We start from the raw sequence: 24,164 nt of genomic DNA, 5'->3' as shown, positions 1-24,164 counted from the left end.
TATTTGGGTCAACTCGGGTCTAGGGTTGGTTTCAGATCGGGTCAGGTCGGGTTTGGGTCACCATTTTTTCGGGTTCAGATGGGTCGGTTAATAATCGGGTTCGGGTCGGGTCAGCTTTTGACAGCTCTAGCTAGGCCCCACTAACGGAAAATTTAACAGAAAATAGACGGAGGTACCAAAACCTATATTTTTTACATTTGATGGGTACCAAAATATAAAAAAATAAAAAAAAAAGTTTTAAACGGGTACGAAAATTCAATTAGGGTCATTTTTGAGGTACTAAAATTCAAAATTTCCTAAAAATATATTTATATGATAAAGTATTTAATTAATGTCTACGTGGCGCGACTTTGGTGAAAAGTTGAAACGCTAAGTTAGGATAACAACATTTTCAATCTATCCAAATTTTATTGAAAATAAAACTCTAAACTAACTTTTTTTTTAGGAAATTTTGCATATAACCACCGTTTAAATCTTGTTTTTTTTGCAAAAAACCACCTTTTAAAAAAAATGTTGTTAAAGACCACCAATTTATAAAAAAATGTTGCAATTTACCACCAACTGCCGGAAAGTGAATGTTGACCACTTTTTCCGACGTTGACCCAGTCATATGCGTGGCACATGACCACCCCCCCCCCCCTCTTTCTTTCTTTCCTTTTCTCTTCTGATTTCCCCTTTCTCCTTTAACGGTTCCCCTTTCTCCTTGAACGGTTCCCCTTTTTTTCGTTTTTTTTTCTTTCTGTTCTTTAGATTTCCCTCTTCTCCTCTATTTCTCTTTCTTTTTATTCCTCCATTGTTGATTGTTGTTATTGTTGCTGCTTCAACTCTTTAGGAACCCTAATTATTGTTAATTATTGCCGCTTCAATTCTTCTACCAACCATGAGTCACCCACCACCCACAATCCCCTCTCAAAGGTCGCCCACCACCCATCACCCACTTACCCCGCCTCCGTAGCAAAACCCACCCAACCATAAACCAACCCAACCGCAAGAACCATCCAAGAACAACCCACCATCATAACACACTCCCTTCAGAAACCCCAAATCTAAGCGGCGATTCAATGAGGGAGAAAAGGGGCGGTGACTTAAGGGAAGGAAGAGAATCGAAACTAAGGAGGAAAAGAGAAAAATTGAAAGATAAATTGTCATTCTTTGGGGGAAAATTAGGGTTCATTAAGGGAAAAATTGAATTCGTTTTCAATTAAACGAATTCAATTACTAGAGAAGAGATGAAGAAGATAGAAGATGAACGGAGAAGAAAGAGAAAGAGAAAAAAAAACTTTCTTGAACTGTTAAAAAGTAGCAGCAATAATCTACCATGGAGGAGGAACAAAGAAGAGAAAGAAAGAGGAACCACAAGAGGAGAAAGGGGAAATCAGAAGAGAAAAGGAAAGAAAAAAAAGGGAGGGGGGGGTCATGTGCCACGCACATGACTAGGTCAACGCCGGAACAGTTGGTCAAACATCCACTTTCCGGTAGTTGGTGATAAGTTGCAGCAATTTTTTTAAAAATGGTGGTTTTTAACAACATTTTTTTAAAAAGGTGATTTTTTGCAAAAAACAAGATTTAAAAGGTGGTTAAATTCAAAATTTCCTTTTTTTTTATCCTATAAAATTTATCTAGTTTTTATCCTTATAAAAAAAAACTAACGTTTCAATCCATAAAAAATATATCCAAATAAATTCTACGTGTTATAATACTATTTAATTGTTGACTACGTGGCGCGACACTTGGCGAAAAGTTGAAATGCTAAGTGTCGCTGTCTCATCGTATGGCTAAAAGTTTAGCTTTATATATTAGTTACATGATGTATTTAATAATGACTGAAATATTTTCTATATCGTGGCTTAAGCGCTGTTAATTTTTTTTTTTTTTTAAATATTAGAAAAACCAATATGACATAAAAATATTAAAAATATAACGCAAGTTTTGAAAACGAAATTCAAAGTAGCGATAGGGACGGAGAATGGTTCAGAACGTTCTGCGATCCTAAATCATTCTTGTAACGCCGATACCTGCAAACTAGCGTTAATTAAACAGATAAAAGAGTTAAGAAACGTGTATCTTGCACCGTCGAGCACACGTCTCTGGGAGGTAACCGATTTGTTGCATTTGTTGAAGACCGCTCTGCTTGTAGCTGCCTCTAATTTCATCGAAGATGACTCTGCTTGTAGTCATTCTCCGCCGCTTGTGACTATCTTCCACATCCTAGGGAACATGATCGAAGATAACTCTGCTTGTAGCCATCTTCAGTTGTTTGTGACAACCCTCCACAATCTTAGCGAATGCCGTCGAAGACCGCCCATCTCGTGCTATCTTCTCAAATCTTGGTGACAACCTCCACAATCTTAGCGAATGCTGTCAAAGACCGCCCATCTCGTGCTATCTTCTCAAATCTTGGTGACAACCTCCACAATCTTAGCGAATGCAGTCGAAGACTGCCCATCTCGTGCTATCTTCTCAAACCTTGGTGACAACCTCCACAATCTTAGCAAATGCTGTCGAAGATAACTTCGCTTGAAGTCATCCTCATTTGTTGCGACAATACTCCGAAGAATATCACCGAAGACCAATGCCTTTTGGTCCCTTAAAGTTCGCTTGAACTTTGCTTCCGTTATGCCAGTACGTCAGCGCTTTTGCTTGCTTGTGAAGCAGTGTGTCGGTGCCTTTGCTGTTTATGAACCATTATGTCGGTGTCTTGCGATGAGCCAATGCTTAGGCGCTTAAGCTAAGTGAGACGATCTTTCATCAGGTCGATCGCTTGATTTAATCGTAATCGAGCCGATCATTTAAATCATGTCAAGTTGCTTAGAGGGGCTAACTGGCGTACCAAGGAACCCGAAATTTCTGCATGAGGTTCACATAACCATTTTATGGAGCCTTGTACTCTGGCGCCGCTCCAGCGTTAGCCGGAACTGCTTGTCGCCGCTATTTCTGTTTGTTGCCGTTAATGTTCACTCGTTTTTTGTGAACTAAAGAGCTTCTTTTTGAGGAATGTTCACTCGTCCCTGAGCAAAAGATCTTGAAAAGAAATGTCCACGCGTCTCTGAACAAAGAGCTTTAATAGGATGCCCACACGTCTCTGAGAAAAAGAGCTTGAAAAGAAATATCCACGCGTCTCTGAACAAAGAGCTTGAATGATATGCCCACGTGTCTCTAAGCAAAGAGCTTTTTTGATATGTCCACGCGTCTTTGAATAAAGAGCTTTAATACTTGAATGTTTGTTGAGATCGTCTGGTTGGCTCCGAACAGGAGCTTTGCTGAATGGTTGTATCCTGTAAATATGAAAAGATTGCCAAAAGACTTTGTTGGTGCTTTTCTTAGGGTTGACCTAAGGTGATTGACTGACTTGAGGTTGACTCAATGTGTTTTGACACGTGTGTGACTCTTATGTGATTTAATGTGTTTTGACACATGTGTTAGACTTAATTCGAGGTGACATGACTCAACGTACATGACTCGTGTGTGCATTATAATGTGATTGTGCGACTCGAAAAATGCAAAAAAGCGAAAATTTTCCGTCATTTTTGTGGAGGGTACCGACTTTCTCCCGCAAAAGAAAAACACAGAAAAGAATCGAAGTGAAGTTTTTGAAGGTGCATGTTGAATGAGCTTAGTCAAATGTTGTTTGATACTATCTCTCAAGGTGCAAGGATTAATTTATCCTAGGCTATCTCAATTGTTGACTCAATGATGAAAGTATTTAGGTAACTTAGGCACGGAGGCATGCTTCAGCGTTGTGTTAAGATTTCATGAAAAAGGGTTCCTAAGGGAAAGACTATTTGGTCATGTATCTGTGCAATGTGTGAAAGTGACACTAAACTTAGGCCGCAAGGGCTAAGTGTGTGGAAAAATATATTGAAAAGAGTCAAATGGTGGTGACTCTTAGGCTAGGTAGGCTAATAATGTAAGGATCAAGCCCCCAAGACTAGCTCTAAATAGATAGGGATGAGCATAGGAGATCCTTTGATATGATCATGGTGTGAGTGTGTGAATGTGAATATGAATGCATTTTTATTACGGCCGCACCCCAATGTGAGGTTGCCTATGTATCCGTTAGGAATCAGGCCGAACGTAGCTCTAGCCGAACCTTGCACAAGTATGTGTATACCTCAAAGAGGTCTTTTAAGGGTTGTAACGTGGTTAGGCTAAAGGTTGAAGAAGAAAGGGATAAAGGCTCAAGACCCTAGATAAGCCCCCAAGGTGTGCAACCTTGCTTTTGAATCTTTGTATTTGTATGCTTGAGTGTTTTAACTCTTTTTTGCTTTTGCATTTTTGTTCTTATTTTTATAAGTGTGGGCAATCCCGATCATGCGGTCTATCACTCACTTGGCATTCATGTTTCTCAGGCACGGTACCGAGCACTCGATAAGAAACGCAATCTAAGACGTGTTCATATCAAAGACATGTTCATGTCAATGACATTGGAACACTTTCCCTTTTGTACACTTTTATCATTTTTGCTTTTAGAATTTTTGAGTTTTATGTAATATCACTCAAGCTTTCGTTCTTTGAAAATCGCATAAGTTGTACACCATCCCATCCCAAGATTAGGTAGATATGGGTTGAAAATGACAGGTCTATCGTTAGACAAGGCTCAAGGTGGTTTATCAAAAAAGTATGTTTTAAAGGGTGAAAGGTGATATGATGTGGCTAAAAGGGGTGCCCCAAATCATTGGTATACCTTGTGTTCAGTTTGACGATTTTTATTTTATTTTATTTTATTATTATTATTTATTATTTATTTTATTTTATTTTTTTTGAATGAAATGCAATGGAATGATCATATTCAAGAAATAAAATGCTCACTTTATTGAAAGGGAGATAGAAAAAATCTACAAAGTAAATCTAAAGAAAAGAAAAGAAAAGTGCCTATGCTAGACTTATTGGGGAAAGGAAAAAATGAAAAAAGAAAAAGAGGTTATGAAATCTTGTCGTTGAAGCTCGCCTCTTGTCTTGTGTCATTTGCTTTATCATCACTCGCTCTTCTTGCTAGCTGGAGGTATGGGAAGCTTGTTATTATCGATCAAATGTTGGATAGCCTCTTTTAGCTTCCAACAACTCTCAGTAGTATGACCCCTACCTTGATGGTACTTGCAATGTGAATCTGGGTTCCAACTAGGCAATCTCTTCTCAGGTGTGGGATCTTGAATAGGTCCAATGGGAGTAATGAGTCCCTTGGCATGGAGTCGGTCGAAAGCAGCATCATAGCTCATCCCAATGGGGGTGAAGTCTTTCCTTAGTTGTTTCTTGGATCCTTGGTTATCCATGGCTAAGACTTCACTGAGATAAAAGGTACTAACATTGTTACTAGAGTGGGCGTTTTCCAAAGAAGAAAGATTGTCGTTCTTCTTTCCTTTCCAGCCATTGTGGTTACTATTGTTAGCAGCTTTTTGTTTTGCGAGGTCATCTTCGATCTCGATGCCTATGTCATAGACGGCCTTGAAAGTATTTAAGTTGTGTTGATATTTTAAGTGCTTTGAATACTTTTCTTGTAAATTTTTGATGAACATCCTCATGGACTCTTTCTCACTAGGCACCTCAACCATCTTTGCAGAAGTTTCCCTCCACTTATTAAGGAAAGAAGTAAAGCCTTCATTCTCTTTTTGTCTCAGCATCTCAAGTTGTCTATAATCAGTTTCAATTTGAATATTACATTTATATCTATCAATGAAAGCGTTTACAATAGCATCCCAAGTAGAGGTTTTCTCCTTATCAAGAGAAAAGTACCATTGCTGACAAACGGTTTCTAAAGATAGAGAAAACACAGAATGAAAAGCTTTCTTGTCTATTCCCTTAATATTCATTACAGTTTCAAATGCTCTTAAATGAAAATAAGGGTTATCCATTGCCTTGAATTTTGGGATGTCGTTGGCATTGAACTTCTGCGGAAGAAGATCCTTGTCCACCGAGACCCCTTGTGAGCTAATGCCCTGGAATCTATAGTCATTGGATAATTTGCTCAAATTTTCCTGGATGAGCTCCATTTGCTGCTGTCTCATAGGGTCATTGATTTGGAGAGTCAGATTCATCAACATTTCAGCAATGTTAGCCACTTGTCCCTTGAGTTCGTTGACTTCTTCCTGACTTGCCATTATCTTCTTAGCTTTCCTTTTTCGACCGATTGGCTTATCAAAAAGTTGAACTTGAATAAAGGTGTTGTCTTTGATTAATCGTCCTTCTCTCCTTGACCAAGTATTGCGGAAAGGGAAATTAAGGGATATTCATTGTTAATTATTTGACTCAACTCTATTCAACATGCAATAGATGGAAAAAGGTAAGAAGAATGAATATTGTGATATGGGGAAAGAATGTAGAGAATGGAAAGATGATGTAGATGGAGAGATATGAAAAAATTAGGAATAGAATGTACCCCCAATTCAAATGACGGAAAAAACCGACTCATGCATGAACCTAAAACATGGTCATGGTGACATATACAAAGTGTGTGCTAAGACTAGCGAGTGTACATGACATGCTTTGACTCTTGTGTATGACCATGGGACTAAGTGCCTAGACTCAATTAAGGACTTAACAAATTGATTAAACTGATTAGAAGACTGTTAATTAGACTCGTCGTGATGACTCGAGTAAGAATCTGGACTGTCGCCGAAATAACAGAACTGTCGCCACAGTTTGAAGCTTGTCTCCAAACGACAAATCTGTCGCCAAGCGACAAGCAGTAAACTGCGGCGCCACAGCCCAAATTCTTGCGCCATTGCTGGAACATTAATCTGGGACTGTTTCCAGTAAGCTTACTTTAAGGGGACATGCCTAAAGTCGTACTAAGTCAGATGAATTACTTTATTAGTCTTTAATTAGTCAAATTAATTAATTAATTAATTAGACACAGTCATTTTTAGTCATTAATTGGTTTATTTAGACTTAAACACAAGTCAAACAAACGGTTAGCACATATAAGGTATGCACAAGCAAGAATGCACAAATAGTTCAAATAGTCACAATATGATGCAATGAGTTTGCAACCTAACCATGGCTCTAGTTCTCTAAAGTTTAGGATATGGGTTAGTCAAAGAGGGTCCATGGTTATGAGTCCGGATGCACCGTGCGGAAGCCTTACCATTGGAAGGGTTGGCGCGAGTGGATGGGACCCCGCAAGTTAAAAACTTGCTTCCACGGTTTGGTGGATTCACAAACTCGGATGTACCCATCGTTGTCAGGAGCGTTCGATTGGGTAGATGGAGCGTGAACCCCCAGAGGGTTATGTCCATATGTAGAACACATATGGGTTTCAGAAAAGTGAGAAAAACTCAATCAGGAAGTAGAATCGAGCCAACAGTGCTAGAAATGGTCAAAACAAGAAGGCAGAGTTCTGGCTCGGTATTGGAAGAACTTGGCGCCAGACTACAGGGACTGTCGCCGCAAAAGTACTCCTGTCGCCAAGCGACAGAACTGTCGCCAGGCGACAGAAGCACTTTACAGGCGACAAGCCATGTTTTCTAGGCGCTAGTTCCTACATGCCTCAGCAGGTATCTACGTTCTTAGAATTTTCCAGATTTCGCAGCGTTATTTCAATTCTAGTTGTGAAAGATATTTCTCAAATTTCCTACGTGTAAAAATCCTATGTTTTTGAATCATTTCGGATAGTCTATCCAATGAGGACCTTTTTTATGCATATGACAATAATGCTAATCAAAATTACGCACATGAAGTACTTAGAACTTTTCGAGTCTCATCCGCTCATTCTAAATCATTGCCGAAATAAATTTCAGGAATTAAAATAGAAATCCTCCCCAGTGGAGTCGACAAAAACTGTAGGGAATATTTCAAGCCATTAACCCAAACTTGAACCCCACTGTGATCATGCACTTAAGCATGGTGGCGTCCAAAGGGAAGGAAGCTAGAGCAAAAGAGTCGCCAACAAGTTTTAGGAACTTGTAAACCGTTCACAAGGTGAAGATTACACCCCTTAATGATCCAGGAGATCGTCAACTCCAAAAGGTCTTGAACCAAATAGGGTTCGAGGATGAAGGTACAAATCCAACCTAAAAGAGATTGAACCTGCCCTAAAAATAGGCCTCTACGTCATTCTTCTCGTATTCATGTGCGCTTTCTGACTAACATGCAATCAACAGATTAACCCTAAACCTGTTTATCAATGTTGGTTGAACATAATGCACAAACAAAACTATTATTGGCGATCACTTGAATTATAATCAAATTAGCCCTAAACAAGATTATTAATTATCTTATTAAGCGTGATTACAAGTACGAATTCCCTTTAAACCTGCAAGAGAGGGCGTGATCAGGCAATAACAATAATATATATCAAGCAACATAATAATCATCATAATCATAACAATAATTATAAAAATCATGTTAATAATAAAGCTTAAATATAATAGCAAGATCCTAGGCATGATACTAACAAGATTAATAACAAACCCTAGCATGTCACTAAGCAATAAAAATCAAAGCTTTAGCCCTAACATGGTATTAGCATGATATTGATATGATATTAGAAAGCATAGGAAGCACCCTAAACATGATACTAGAAAGCAATAAAGACATCCTAACATGATACTAGGAATTAAACAAATTTAAACATGCTTTCCACAAGAATAGAGCAATAAGATTACATACTTTGATGCCTCGTATCTCTTTCTAATAACAAAATACACGCGTTAGTAACTTCAATGAAGATATAAAATCAAACAATCAAATCAAATAATTGAAATAGAGATTAGGGACCAAACCCTCAGAAATTATAACCTTTTACGTCTAGGGCGAAGGCAACTTCGAACTTGGCTAGGTGTGTCTAGATCTCGTGAATGCGGAATTTTGTAAGAGGGAAGGTTTAGAAAAAGAATAGAGAGAAAGCTTCTAGCTTTAGAGAGAGAGAGATGATTGTTGATTAGAATTGATTGATGATTCTAGATGAATAAAAACGGAGGTTCAGGACCCTATTTATAAGAAAACAGTCCGGAAATAGGTAGAATTTGATAAGGAATAAAACTCCACTCTGTCACTGCAAAACTGACCTTGTCGCCAGGCGACAGGGTCTGTCGCGTGGCGACAGCCTGGATTCCTACGCGCTTTCAAACACGGAGTCCACTTATCAATAAAAATCGATTTATAAAGTCCGTATGAAAACCGAAATCGTATTTTTCATAAAATAATATTTTATTCCAAATAAAACTTATCAAAATATAATTATTAATTCTAATTCTATTAGGATTAAAGAGAACCTTCTAAAGAATTCTAGAAGACTATAATCAATTCTAATAACTTTAGGAATAATAATTAACATTGGGCCCTCCCCTAGATCATGGGGCCGCATGTAAAGATCAAACCGGGCCCAGTTTAGTATTTTGGCCATAATTTCCTCATTACTCATCGGAATTGGGCTTATAATATATTGTTGGAAAGCTCTTTGCAAGCCCCATCCAACTACACTATTATTGGACCCTTGTCATGGACCAAACTAAACTAGATTGGCTGTTTTCATAAAATAGAGTTGTTTTCGAAAACAGAAAGAAAGAATTTTAAATAAAAACTAACCGCAACACTTGACCTTTCACACTTTCACCTCATTCGATAATCATTCGACGCAAAAGGTATTCATCACTGGGTTTTGTTTTGGGGAGACACATTTGGGTGTCTACACTAGGCACATACAAAATGCATTGTTATTTAACTTATTTAAGAAAACATTAGAGAATCAGTAAAAAAACAAGTTTAAATTAGTAAAAAATAATTTTAGTTTGGTGAAAATACTTTCAATTCAGTGAAAATAATTTAAGTTCAATAAAGATAATTTCAAGTTGATAATAACATATATATCTATTTACAAACAAAAAGTACACTATTATATAAATATAAGCCATATGATATCGTATGTCTAAATATCCTATATCATCGGAACGAATTATTTGACCGTATTTAACATTCAAGTAAAAATGTTATCTTAAAATTTTATCAACCTTAGCATCTTCTGGCACAAAAAGTACACTCTATATGATATCGTATATCTAAATATCCTACATCATCAAAACGAATTGTTTGACCGTATTTAACACTATTCAAGTAAAAATATTATATTAAAATTTTATCAACCATGTGGGCATCGCCTGGACACAAAGACATTTGACATTTCAATTTTTTGCCAAGTGTCGAGCCACGCAGACGATAATTAGGATGCTAAATAATTGAATTTTGGATAGATTCTTGAAGATAATATAAAAATATTGTATAGAGTTTTATCATCAATACACTACTAATATTTCATATATACAAAATCCACCATAACTTTTTAATAAAAATCTAATAACTCGGTTATATTTCCATCATAAAATTCGTTTTAAAAAGTTCTTTAAAATAAGATTCATTTATAATATATTTAAAATAAAAGAGAATTATTAAAAATAATTTTTAATTGGTAAAAGTGCTTTCAGTTTAGTAAAAATAATTTAAGTATGATATAGCATGTTTAAATATCCTACATTATCAAAAGTGATTATATGATTGTATTTAACGTTCAAGCTAAAAGGTTTATCCTAAAATTAATAAAACAACCTGGGCATCGCCCGGGACACAAAACTATATATAAATAAAGTAGGCATTTTTCAAGAGCATTCGGCGCACCACATAAGTGAAGATATATTTTCGACCAATTAAAAATTAGATTTCTAATTTATTTTAGAATTAAAAAATCACTTGCCACCTAACACAAAAGTGACTAATGTGATTTAAGAATTTTTCCACATAAGTAGAAACAACGAATAGTTTATTAGAATTTAATTTATTTAAAAAAAACTAAAAATTATCTTTTAAAAAAATCATCTTTAGATATAGGAATTATATATCTACCATTATAAGATAAATTTTAATGTGCTTATGATAAAAAAAATAAAAATTATTCCTTAATTATAATTAAATTATCATTATAAAATAACGCATCATACAACACTAACAAAATTTCGTATCAATATAAAATCAAATCAAGCGAATTTTGTATCAATTTAAAATCAAATCAAGCAAATATTGTGTCAGCAATATTGTGTTAGTTTTATTAGGTCATTAATGGCTAGGTAATTCTAAGCTTAATTGTTAAAATCCATGTTTAAATGTATATTTGTGATTATTGCTTACATTGTGTTTATTTGGGATACTTAATGATTATATGTTTATGTTTTGTTTACTGAATTTTGTTTTTACGTTCAAATCTAATTTAATCATATAATTAAATTTGAGCAAAAATAATTGGAAAATCAAAGTACGAGTTTCTCGCCTGATGATCCTATTGCATGAAGAGGTATTATATCTTTACAAATCGTTTACATTTATTAAATTTTTTTAATAAACCTTTTAAGTTTTTATTACTGAATTTTATGATTAAAACAAATTTTGTGACTTAGGTAGCTTAATCAAGTCATTAAATTATTTTGATTTTTTAATTACAGGTAATTACGTTCATGCCTTAATTAAAACCAACTTTATTTTACTCCATTGGATACTTTTCAGTCGTTACAAATAAGAAGCATGGATTTGATTTTGTACAATTACAATTTTTAAATCAATTTCACGGCAATTATTCACTTCTTGGTAAATATATTGATTTATTTTATAAGACTATAAAGATAAATTTTAAATTATTAAAAAAATAAAATTATCTTATAAAATTAATGGTTCAAATATCCGATTAAAGATGTTTTTTTCAAGAAAAATATTTTAAAAACTTATAACGCAATAAAAAAAAAAACTTTACCTTCTCTAAACATTTATGTGAAATTTATGTCTGAAAATTTGAATAGACAAATAATTTCATAGCGATCAAGAGATCACAAGAAATATACAAAATAGATTTGAGAGTTTAATTCATGTGTAAAAAATAATGATTGATGATTTAGGATTTAAATTATTTAAAAAATACAAAATATTATCTTTTCACATTAAAGATTTTATCCTAATATGTAATCAATGAAATATCATAATTACAACAACAAATAAAATATAAAACGACAATAAATAAAGTCACATTAAAAATTACATTAAAAAAATTATACCTTTTTAATAAGCAATAACATATTAATTAAATTATTATGTGTTTTTTTTTATCTAAATTTATTAAATAGTAAAATAAATCAAATAATTATAAAAAAAACTTAGAGTATGTAGGAAAATATCTTTTACAGGCTTTCATCTATTTTACTACGGAGTAAATATTTTTAAGGAGGTTAATTTGATTAAAAGCCTTTCAAAATTATTGTAGTCCCAATTTGCCCTAAAAGTTGCCAAAACCCAAGTAATAAATGTAGATTTTTCATTTTCATACCTTATAAAAAGTGTAAGAATACTCTTATGAATAGTGTGAAGACTATTATATGCTTAAAAAAATTTATTTCAATATTTGCCTCCAATTAAAATTGATACATTTGATCTTTTGTATCTATTTCCTTTGGGTTTCTTACAATGTGTAAAGATACATACAATGTTAAGTAATTATTGCCTGATTCGGAGATATGATAGTTGCCCATAAACAAGAAATCAAACTCCTTTAAGACCTGCTGAAATTTCTTTTAAAACAAGAAAGAAAATTATCTTAATGAATAAATGCAGGAGACTAATTTCAGAAAGAATTATCAGCCTGTTTTTGTTTAATGTCTAATATTTGATGCGTTAATTTGGGACAATGGTGGCCTTTGGTGTTTTTAGTTCTATTGTATTGTTAATATACACTATAACACCAAGTGGTAAATAGTTTAGTCTTGTTGTACAAAACGTATTTCTACAATAAAATATATAAAAATATAATCTCTATTGATCGACCTATTAATAATTCAACAGAAGCTAGAAGTCCGTAAACTTTGAGGTTTGAATTCATAAATCCCCCACCATGGCTAGCTGTATCACGCGCATCGTGTGCGTAGGCTCCCTTAGTTTAATAAAAGGTGATGTGGTATGGAAAAATAGGAGAGAGAAAGGAAATGGGGATTTGAGGATCAACATTCATGAGGGAGGAAATTTAAAGGGTGGAATGTTATATATTTGTAAATACATAAAAACGATTAAAATATTCTAAAAACACATGATAGAGAGAGAAAAAAGGAAAGAGATAGGAAGAGAGAGGTCTGTAGGTGGACCCCACCTACTTTTTGGTCAGATTATTTAACGTGATAAGGGACCACATACATGCTTATTGTTCTACTGTAAGCTTATATAATACCATTGAATCTTCAGTGGTACTCTTTATGCATAAATTTAGTACAAGTGAATACATATATAATATCACTATATGCATATATAGTATCACCGTATGTTCATTGGTATTGTTTGATCATCCAATGATACTACTCTCGTACAAATATGTAATTACATGAATACCCCTATATATACATTTCTACATGCATAACATTCATCCATTACCATTTCCGCTACATGGGGCTCCCCATAATTTCTTTCTCATCACCTCATCAGTCCAAATCACTTTCCATTAACTTTATTACATACTCTTTTCATTTCACAATTTCATACCCACATTCATTAACCTCCCCATTTACTTTCTCTCTCCATTTTTTTCCATACCTCACCACTTTTTCTCCCTCTTACTTTCAATATCCCACCAATATTAATGAAATAATTTTTTGTGCAAAATGTTACCACTTTACATTTGGGAGGGTTCCATTTATATTAACCTCCCCAACAAAAAATAGTAAATGGAAAAGCAACTACATTGATAGGAAGTGATTTGGGTATTTATACCCCGCCAAGTGGCCCAATGAGAGTGCGACACATGTCACAAAAAGAGGCGTCCAAATGGACTACCCACATGATGACATGTGTCACGCAGATATGGCCCCTGGGAGTGACGGCCTTTAAGGCCCAAATCCCAAGAAGCCGCAAAATGGCGCTGCCCTAAATCCTAGGTCACCAAACCCTAGGACAGAGTACACTTTTCTAGGACCCTATAAATAGGGAGATTCCCCCCATTTATTGGGGCACGTCTTAATCATTACATCATTGATTGCTCTCGAAAACAGAGAACACCTGACCTCGGAATCCGAGAAGATACTTACTTTCCACACATTTTACTTCGAACCCATACTAACTTAATCTTCGGAGGCGGACCTCCGAACGTCCGGAGCTCCGTTCTTTTGCAGGTACAGGCAGCTTCGTTGGATCCAGTCTTCGAGTTGTAACTCTCCCAAGGGATACAAAAACACCCGAAACATTTGGCGCCGTCTGTTGGGAGAGTACCTCAAAGATGGCTTCACAAGAACCTGTATCGCCTCCAGAGACCAACCGACCTCTTGTTGATGGAGAGGTCCATGCGGACCATGACTCTAGTGACGACTGTGACGTCGAAACCTATATGGCCCATGATGGGTCATTCATCTCTAAGAGCATCCGTCACAAGGAGAGACGGGAGCGAAACATTAACTAGGCGGGTACAAGCAAGCCCCTTGGGCAGCCGTCTGATCCTACTCAGGCAGCAGGATCAACCCCAATCACCCGAGACGAGCTCATGAAATTCATGGTGAGTTTCAAGGGTGAAATCAAGGAATTAATCACCAACAGGATGGCTGCTCCTGGGAAGGAACAGTCGGCCAAAAAACCAGCTCAGGCTGAGAAAGCAAAATCGGTCAGGGACCGACAGCCTACTCCTCACCCTGCTACGAAGGAGAAGGAGAAGGCCCCAAATTGATCTTTCCAAATTCAGTTTCCTAGAAACGGCAAAAAGAAAGACCATCCGGCATGTGCAGCCGGATGACAACAAAAAGACCTTCTCTTATGCTCGACACTACATTGAGCAAAAGAAGAACCAACAACTGTCTGAATCGGCATCCACATCGACTTATCCAGGTAGCTTCAAGAATACCTCAGTAGGGAATTCACAATCTGTACATCGGATTCCGTCAGGCGGCCCCTTCGTCCATACGGGTCCCCATGTAATCAACTCGACACAGTATATGGCACAACCATTATACAGGCCGCCTGCTTTGCCTTACATCCAGCCTACCTTCTTCGGAGGACAGGCGGTATACCATTACCAGCCTATGGACTGGTAGCTTCGGCTACAAAACCTTGGAGAACAACCCTCTGCGTTCTCCAGGGAGATAGCCGAGGCCGAATAGCCGGCCAAGGTTAAAAATGTGTTGGTAGGGACCTATGATGGTACTTACAACCCAGAAGATCATCTTCTGGCATACACCCACCTCATGTACCTACAGGGGTTGGATGATGCCGCATGGTGTCGCTGCTTCCCAGCCACCCTGAAGGGCATAGCCCAACACTGGTTCGGCAACCTGCCGGCTGGATGCATAAACAACTTCAAGACGCTTGCGTTCTTGTTTGCTTCCAACTTCTCTATGAACATTCCTGCAAAGAAAACAAGTCTCAACCTGAGCAATGTGCAGCAGGGAGAAAGAGAAGGGCTACGCTCCTACGTCAGGCGGTTCAATCTGGTGAGAATCCAGATTCAAGGGCTGTCTGACGAGGTAGCCTATATAGACTTTTTCAAAGGTCTGAAGGACGTGTCGACTTTCAAGTTCGACCTCGTCCGCAAGAAAATCTTCATCCTCTAGGGAGCCCTGGTAGAGGCGGAAGCCTATATACAAGCGACTGAGCTTTGCTCCTCAAATGAGCAGTCGGACTCTAAGAAGTCTGACAGACGGAAGGAGAGTCGGCCTGCTCAGCTGGCTAAAAAACCCGAAGAGAGCAAGAAGAAAAAAGAGATTTGTGCAGTTGATAACTCCGATCAGCCGTCCTAGAAGAAGAAAAAAGAATGGAAACCGTATGTTCCGAGGTACGAGTTCCACAAGGACATCTACTCCATCCTCATGGAGATAAAGGATCGGCTGACCTTAGAGAAGCCGACTCCAATGAAAGGTTCCGCTGAGAATCGGAACAAAAATAAACATTGCCATTACCATAAGGACGTTTGCCATGACACCAATGACTGTTTCAACCTCAAGCAGACGCTTGACCAGCTGGCTGACAAAGGAGTACTGAAATCCTATGTGAAGTCCAAAGTGACTTCAAAAGAGAATCCGAGGCAGTCCTCCAAGAAGACTCCCTAGCCTACTGGTAGTTCCAAAACCGATAAGGAGCCGGTCTACACAATAGCAGGAAGATTCGCCGGAGGTGGCCCGGCCATGCGGGGCACCAAGGACCATCTGAAAAAGATGGTCTATTCTGTTGAAGAGGGACTGACGGCTGGCACATCCGCCTTCCCAGAAGTCGTCATCACAGAGAAAGATTGGGAGAAAGTTCGCCGGCCGCATGATGACCCTGTGGTGATAGAATGCAAAGTGGCTAATCAAAAAGTTGGGCGCATTATGATTGACACAAGTAGCTCCTCCGACATCATCAGCCACAAATGCCTATCCAATCTCAAGTATAAGCCGGATAGCATGCATGATGTCTCCCATCCGCTTGTCGGATTTGGGGGAGTCGGACAGATAGATCTCCCTGTCTGGCTGGGAGAAAAGGGTAACAATCGGCACATGACCATCCGATTTTTGGTGGTCGAACAACTGACCGCCTACAATCTCATTCTCGGCCGACCCACTATGAACGAGTGTAAGGCCGTCATCATCCCTTCTCTCATGCTAGTTAAATATGAGAGGGATGATGGCACTGTTGGCTCCCTGAACGGGGATCAGAAGATGGCTAGAGAGTGCTATCTCTCAGACGTCAAGCCTGCGGCTGCTGCAGTCAGATGGGGGAAGGAGCCAATAGACCTTGATGATATCAAGGATGACCATCCGGCCCCACCAGCCTCAAAGAAAAGGAAGACTGATCAGCTGATGGCGGTCAAAAAAGAATAGCAATAACAATCACTGACCAGGGAACGGTCAGATGACCTCCGTCCCCAGCCGGCTGGTGAGCACATTGACATTCCTCTGGACGACAGTCGTCCAGGGCGAACTGTTAAGGTGGGGACGGTTGCTTTTGCAAAGATGGGTGCAGACTTGCACCATCTACTGAAAGAATTCAAAGACATTTTTGCCTTTAAAGTGGAAGAGATGCCAGGCATCAGCCCGGATCTCGTTGTCCACAATCTCGCCGTGGATCCAAAAAAGAAGCTTATCCGGCAAAAGAAAAGAAATCACGGCGAGGAGAGAAGTTAGGCGGCAGCCGCCAAAGTAATAAAGCTGTTAGACGCTAGGTTCATTCGGCCATGTAACTTCCCTGACTGGGTTGCGAATGTTGTGCTCGTGAAGAAGTCGAATGGTACCTGGCACATGTGTGTTGACTACACTAACTTGAATAGAGCATGTCCGAAGGATAGCTATCCACTTCCAAAGATCGACAGTCTGGTCAACTCTACAGCCGGACATGCCCTGATGAGCTTTATGGATGCCTACTCAGGCTTCCACCAGATTCCCCTATGGAAAAAGGATCAAGAAAAGACGTCATTCGTCACTGATCAAGGGTCACTCTGCTATACCGTGATGCCGTTTGGCTTGAAGAATGCGCCTGCTACTTTCCAACGAATGATTAATACAGTCTTCATTTATCAGATTAGGAGGAATGTAGAGGTGTACATCGATGACATGATAGTCAAATCCAAGCAACAGGCGAATCACCTCGCTGGCCTCCGAGAAACATTTGCCACACTCAGGCGGCACAAGGTCATGCTCAATCCCAAGAAGTGTGTCTTTGGTTTTGAGTCTGGGAAGTTTCTCGGATTCCTGATTGACCAAAGGGGGATAGAGGCCAACCCTAAAAAAATACATGCGGTCATTGACATGCAGTCGCCCCGCACTATCAAAGAAGTACAAAAGTTAACAGGTTGTCTGGCGGCTCTGGGGAGATTCCTCAGCCGGTCAGGTGACAAGTGCCTCTACTTCTTACACGCGATCAGGAAGAAGACTATTTTTGATTGGGGGATGATGATGAGGCGACCTTCCAAAGATTGAAGCAACACTTGCACTCTTTGCCAAGGCTGGTCAGCCCTCTGCCCAAAGAGACATTGTACATGTACCTAGCTGTCTTAGATCATGCCCTCAGTGCCGTTCTCCTTGCTGAAAGAGATGGCACCCAGCTCCCGGTCTATTTCATTAGCCATGTTCTCAGAAATACAGAGCTTCGGTACCCCATGGTTGAAAATTTTGGCCTCGCCCTTTACATGGCTGTCAAGAAGTTAAAACCTTACTTCTTGGCATATCCAGTAGTGGTCTACACTGACCAACCGATCAGGCGGCCAATAACAACCTTGGAATCATGAAGCCGAATGCTCAAGTGGGCTATTGAATTACAAGGTCTGGAAATCACTTATGAACCAAGGAAGGCAATAAAGGGGCAGGCATTCGCCGACTTTATTGTCAAAATGACAAGGCCGGTTGCGCCGGATAACACTGATCAGGTTTGGAAAGTGTACGTGGATGGGAGCTCCACTATGAACGGCTGTAGTGCAGGAGTTATATATCAATCCCCCAAGGGGGATAAGTACGAGTATGCACTACAGTTCAAGTTCCAGGCTTCAAATAATGAGGCAGAATATGAAGTCCTGCTAGCCGGAATCCGCATGTGCAAGGCGGCAGGGGCAACTAAGATTGACGCCTGCCCTGACTCTCAGTTGGTCGTGAGCCAATACCATGGTGATTATGAAGCCACTCATCCGGCTATGATCAAATACTTGCAGGCGGTCAAAGCTGAGGCCGAGACACTTGAAGAATTCAATCTAAGTCAAGTGCCTCGGTCCGAAAACAATCAGGCGGATGCTTTATCTAAGCTAGCATCATCCGCCTTATGCGATACACCTCAGTCAGTATTCTAGGAAGTAATGGAAAAACGAAGCATTGAAGAAGATCACATGGAGTACTTGATCGAACTTCTACTTGGATGGATAGTATCCAGGCGTATCTGCTAGACGGAACGCTGCCGGATTCAACTCTAGAAGCAGCCGCCTTGAAAAAACGTGCGGCCAATTTTGAAATTCATAAAGGAGAGCTTTTTAAGAAAGGGTTCCTTCATCCACTCTTAAAATGCATCACCCCCGAAAAAGGGGCAGGAAGTTCTGGAAGAACTACATGCGAGCTTTTGTGCCTCACATATAGGCGGCAGGTCTCTAGCAGAAAGGACTAGGCGACAGGGTTACTTCTAGCCTATCCTTGAGAAAGACGCCATGACATTGGTGAAAAAATGCGATAAATGCCAAAAATTCAGCAAACTTATACACCGTCCGGTCACAGACTAACGACCATTCATAGCCCGATTCCATTCGCCAAGTGGGGCATGGACATCCGGGGGTTATATACTGCTGCATCAGGCAGACGGCGGTATATCTTTGTTGCCTAAGATTATTTCACCAAATGGGGAGAAGCAAAGGCGGTCAAAAACATCAAGACTGAGGACGCCATCTCTTTCATCTAGAAGAATATCATCACCCGGTTCGGGGTGCCTATGTCTATGGTTTTTGACATTGGTCCTTAGTTAGAGACGCCTCAACTCAAGACTTGGTTGGGGGATTAAGGGATCTCACACTGTTTCACAGCAATCGGCCGACCCCAAGCAAACGACCAGGTTAAAGCCTTCGACAAGATAATCTCGGACGGTATAAAAAAAGAAGATTGAAAGAGTTGGCGGCCTATGGGCGGATGAGCTACCACACGTCCTATGGGCCATCAAAACAATAGCAAAAGGGGCAACTAGAAAGACCCCATTCCTCATGGTGTACGGTGCAGAGGCCCTCTTGCCCATTGAACACTATGAGCTAACTCTTCGAATCATGTTGTATGACGAAGAGACAAATTGGGAGGCCATGCAGCTAGCATTGGACTCGCTTCCAGAACGTAGGGGCAATGCCACCCTACGCCATGAGATCTACCGTCTGAGAATGACTAGATCCTACAACAAGAGAGTGCACAAGCGGCCCCTTAAGGTTAGGGACTTTGTGCTGCAGAAAATGAAGGCAGTCGGTAGGGCGAATGAACAAGGGAAGCTAACCCTAAATTGGGAAGACCCCTACCGAATCTATAAAGAAGTAAGAGGCGGCACCTACCGTCTGGAGACACTAGACGGCAGGAAGCTACCTAGAACCTGGAATGTAGATAACTTGAAAAAGTACTACTACTGAAATTTTGTAAATTTTTTATTCAAACTCATTAATGAAAAATCTGCCTTCTTTCCCAGACTATGTCTATTTATTTTCACACCACCTGCACAATGTGCAGATGGACCAAGATCAAAATTTTATTACCATAGGGTGCCGCTTGCACAATGTGCAGGTGGCCCAACTCACTTAGCATTCTGCATCATAAGGACCGCCTGCACCATAAGCAGCCGGCCCAAATACTTATAAGCACCGCCTGCACAATAAAAGCGATCTAAATCTACCAACCATCTATAAGCTAAGTGCTAAAGACTTAGTGGCTAACTACTTTTCTAAAAGAGGCCGAAGGCCGGATATGTTTCATAAGTAACGTCGTCTGCTCGAACATGAGTACGATCGTCTGCTCTAATATGAGTCAGACAATCGGGGACGTCCATTCGGGCGAATTCGTCGAAGAGAGAATCTCCCATTTGGGTGGTACATTGCTCTATAAATAAAAAACAAACGGCCCTATCGATTGTCTGGATTAAGATGACGCTTGCAGCCGTTTGATTTAATCTAATTTGAAATCTAAAAAGCGCTAGTTTTTCAACTGTTCTAATACAGACGGAAAACGGCTACTGTTTCATTTTAAAGGCTACGCTATTTACGTATCACCGCCTATTATTGCTCTGGGGTAATACAGACGGACATGCTATACTTGTAATAATAAACTAAGTTCAAGGACTTAGCGGCTTAATAAGTGTCTAAACGACTAATTGAGGCCTTTGGCCAGATACTCTCATGTGCCTATTCGTCTGCTCAAAATGGCCGCCTGACTTTTGGTTTGGGGCAATCACCATAGTGATTGATTGACTTAGAAACCAATCATACTCTTTAAAGTATCAATGATTTCTAAGTCAATCAACCCATTTTTGAAACCAATCGACATCCGGCCAAGGGCAAGGACATCCGGTATAACAAACAATCGCATAGTATACAGGAAGTTAAATACTTAGCTAAAATCTATGCATATCAAATAAAATTAAAAGCTTTAAAATTTTTAAGGAAGACGTCGGATGCGTCGTTCAAATTAAAAATAGTCGTCCTTATGGACGATTGGAGAAGTTAGCTGGTAAAACCGGAAGAAATTGTTGATTTACCCGACCCCCTGGTCGGTAAAGATATATAGTTACCAGCACGCAGGCCGGAAATGAAAATACTTGGCCATCCGGCCACAGAAAGATACCTAAAAAGCTTAAAAGGATCAGGGGAGGTCTTTAGCATTAGCAGCCGCATCACCCTTGTTGTCCCTTTGGGGCTGCTCATTGTAGTTCCCATCATCCTCCTGATCCTCATCATCCCCCGAGGACAACTCGTCCGAGGATTCGGATTCCTCGACACCCCTGGTCGCCTCCTCCTCCGCCTGCTTCATGTGTCGGTCGTTAAACTCATCATTGGCTACGTCAAACTTGCCTTTCCAAATTTGGTAGTCAGAGCCCGGCTGCAATGATTCCCAAGCCATCCACATGATGGATTCATAGACCTCCATCATTTGTTTAACTAGGTCCTTTTTCTCCTCCTCAGCCAGGGACTTGTATTTAGACCTGAGCTGGGTCTCTTGGTTTTGTAGCCGGCCCTTGAGTATGTCAACCTGCCCCTGCAGGCGGTCCGCCTTCTTGTCTGCTTCCTCGAGGGGTCCCATCTTAGCCTTGAGGTCCTTGACCTCGTTTTGGAGCTCGGTTACCCACCCCCTTGTTGCATCCAAGTCCTTCTTGACCTGCAAATTGGCCGACGCCTGGGAATACATCATATCAAGTGTTAGTAGTTCATTTTGGCAATCTCAAACTAAGCAGTGTCTAAGGAGGAGGCGGCCCGAGCTTTGGCAGACGTTACCTCTTTGGACTTGTCAAGGATTGGCCTTTTAAGCCTGTTCATGCGCAGCATATCCTGCATTCGGCCAGTAGTGAGAATGGTCAGTATCAAGCGGCTATACTCATTATTCAGGATAAAAATCACAAGTATCTCACCTCATAGAGAAGAGCTAATATGGCGTCAAGGTTGAGGGAGCCGACTCCACTAACAGACGCCTTGTCTTCAGACTCCTGGGCGGCTTTGCTTCCACCTACTACTGAGCCAACAACAGCATTGAGTGGCTTGCCACTCTTTGATACCCTAGGGGCATCTGGCTTCAGGGTCGTCTTATTGGGGGTGGAGCCATCATAAGTCTTCCCAGGCTTATGGGCGATGTGCTTCCTAGGCTTCCCGAAAGTGCCAACATCACCACCCGACTGCTTTTGAAGCTTCGGGTCCGGCTGTTTGGAGGGAGAAGGTTTGGACGAACCACCCTACATGGAATGCACAAGTTAGTATACCAGTAATCTCAATAAAACTCAATCCAAGTACAGAGAGGAAGTTCCTCACCTTAGGAGCTCCGCCTGACGGTTGTTCCTCGTTAGTTCGTTTGCCCAAGATGGATGAACAGTAATACACTGCAGAATGTGCAGCCGGCTTCTTATAGGCCGATAGCTTCTCCATTGCTTTGTCTGCACAGAAAGTAAGAGTTAGAAACTAAATAAAGAATCAAGATCAACAAAAGTAAAATAAAGCCAAGCGGCCTACTACCTCTCGGCCTCTCAGTACTGAGATCGTAAGCGGCCAAATACGTCCCGTCAGATAGCCACTCCTGACGAGGAATGTAGCTTTGCGGGGTAACCTCCTTCTCCCCCGTCTCTTCATTAGTTCGAATGGCCACAGCAAATAGGCCTCGATCTAGTATCTCCTCCTGCGACTGCCTTGGGACAGGCGGTAGGGCCTTCTTCCCAGCAAGGAGAGGAGGGTTTCGGTTCCACCGGTTATATCTCTTATTGCGCAGACAGTCGGAGTAGGAGACTATGTAGAATTTCGTCCTCCAGTCTTTCCATTTGTACTCCTTCCCCACCGTCATCATAAAGCCCTTATGGCTAGTAAGGGTGAACCATCCGGCTCCGCTTGATTGGGGGGTTTTGCTCAAATAATGCATATGAGCGAATGTCTCAAAGCTGGGATCCACCTCCAGCATTTCACAGGAGGCAACATAGCCCAAGATGTTGACCCATGAGTTGGAGGCTAGTTGCTAAATACCCAGTTGGTATCCCACTAGAATTCTCTCCACTGCCTGATGGAGAGGGAAGCGAAGACTAGCTAGAATGGACGCCTCATAGCAGCTAAAACATTGGTCGTCGTAGCTGGCCTTCTCTGGCCAGACGACTGCATCCTCAGCGTCTGACACAGAAAGAAGAAATTCATGTCCCATGACATGGTTGGAAATGAACTTCCCAGAGTCCTCCGTCATTTTCTTCCGCTTGCCTTTGGGAACGTGCAAATAATAAGGAGCACATTCCAGCCGGCGCGAAGCACACGGCTCTGCCCATCCTTCTCCCTTGTCCGCCGCCAGGAACTCTCTAACAGCGTCTTATTTTGAGCGCGCCTCCTCCGAGTCAATGGAGGCGCTGTCAGAAGATGATGAATCAGAGTCATCATCAGAGTTTTCGTCCAAGTTGGGGGCCTACTGGCTAGTGCCAGTAGTGTCCTCCCCCATTTCCTCATCCGGCACCGAATCATTCTGTCCGGGAACTTGTCGTTCATCATCAGACTCCTCCAAAATCGAGGAGCCTTGGGTGCTAGTATAGGCGGATTATCATAGACTTCGGCAACAGGTGCCCTAATAGAGCCTTTTGAGTATACGGTCGAGCTTTCCGAATGGTACCAGGTACCATCCGTCATATACGTCCGACTAGTCTGCTTCGTCCTGGCCATGGTGTCCTGCACAGCCACAGACACGGTCAGATTTGGAGAAGTTCTCAAAGGGGAGTCCTCGAATGAGCATTCAGCACTCCTAGTTCTAGATTCAGCCGTCCCCGGTGACCGGCTGATCGCTAAGCTAGGCCGTGTCGGGTGCGTTTGGGAAACCATTTTTGAAAAAGAAAAAAAGCAACAAAAATAAGGAAAGAGAAGATCAGACGGTTACCTTAGATGAAGGTACGAGAGTCGCTTGGTCTGGAAATCTGCTTACATGTAGATAAAAGGCTGGGTGTTGGATGCTATCACAAAAGAAAACAAATTCTTAGAAGTCAAAGATTCAAGATTCTTGCAAACGTGTGAACGCAATGAAGAGGTCAACCCC

Source organism: Chenopodium album, chromosome 16 (genome assembly GCF_948465745.1).
Source record: "Chenopodium album chromosome 16, dcCheAlbu1.1, whole genome shotgun sequence".
NCBI lineage: Eukaryota > Viridiplantae > Streptophyta > Magnoliopsida > Caryophyllales > Amaranthaceae > Chenopodium > Chenopodium album.
The sequence above is the reverse complement of the archived record's forward strand: the minus strand, read 5'-3'. Positions refer to the sequence as shown.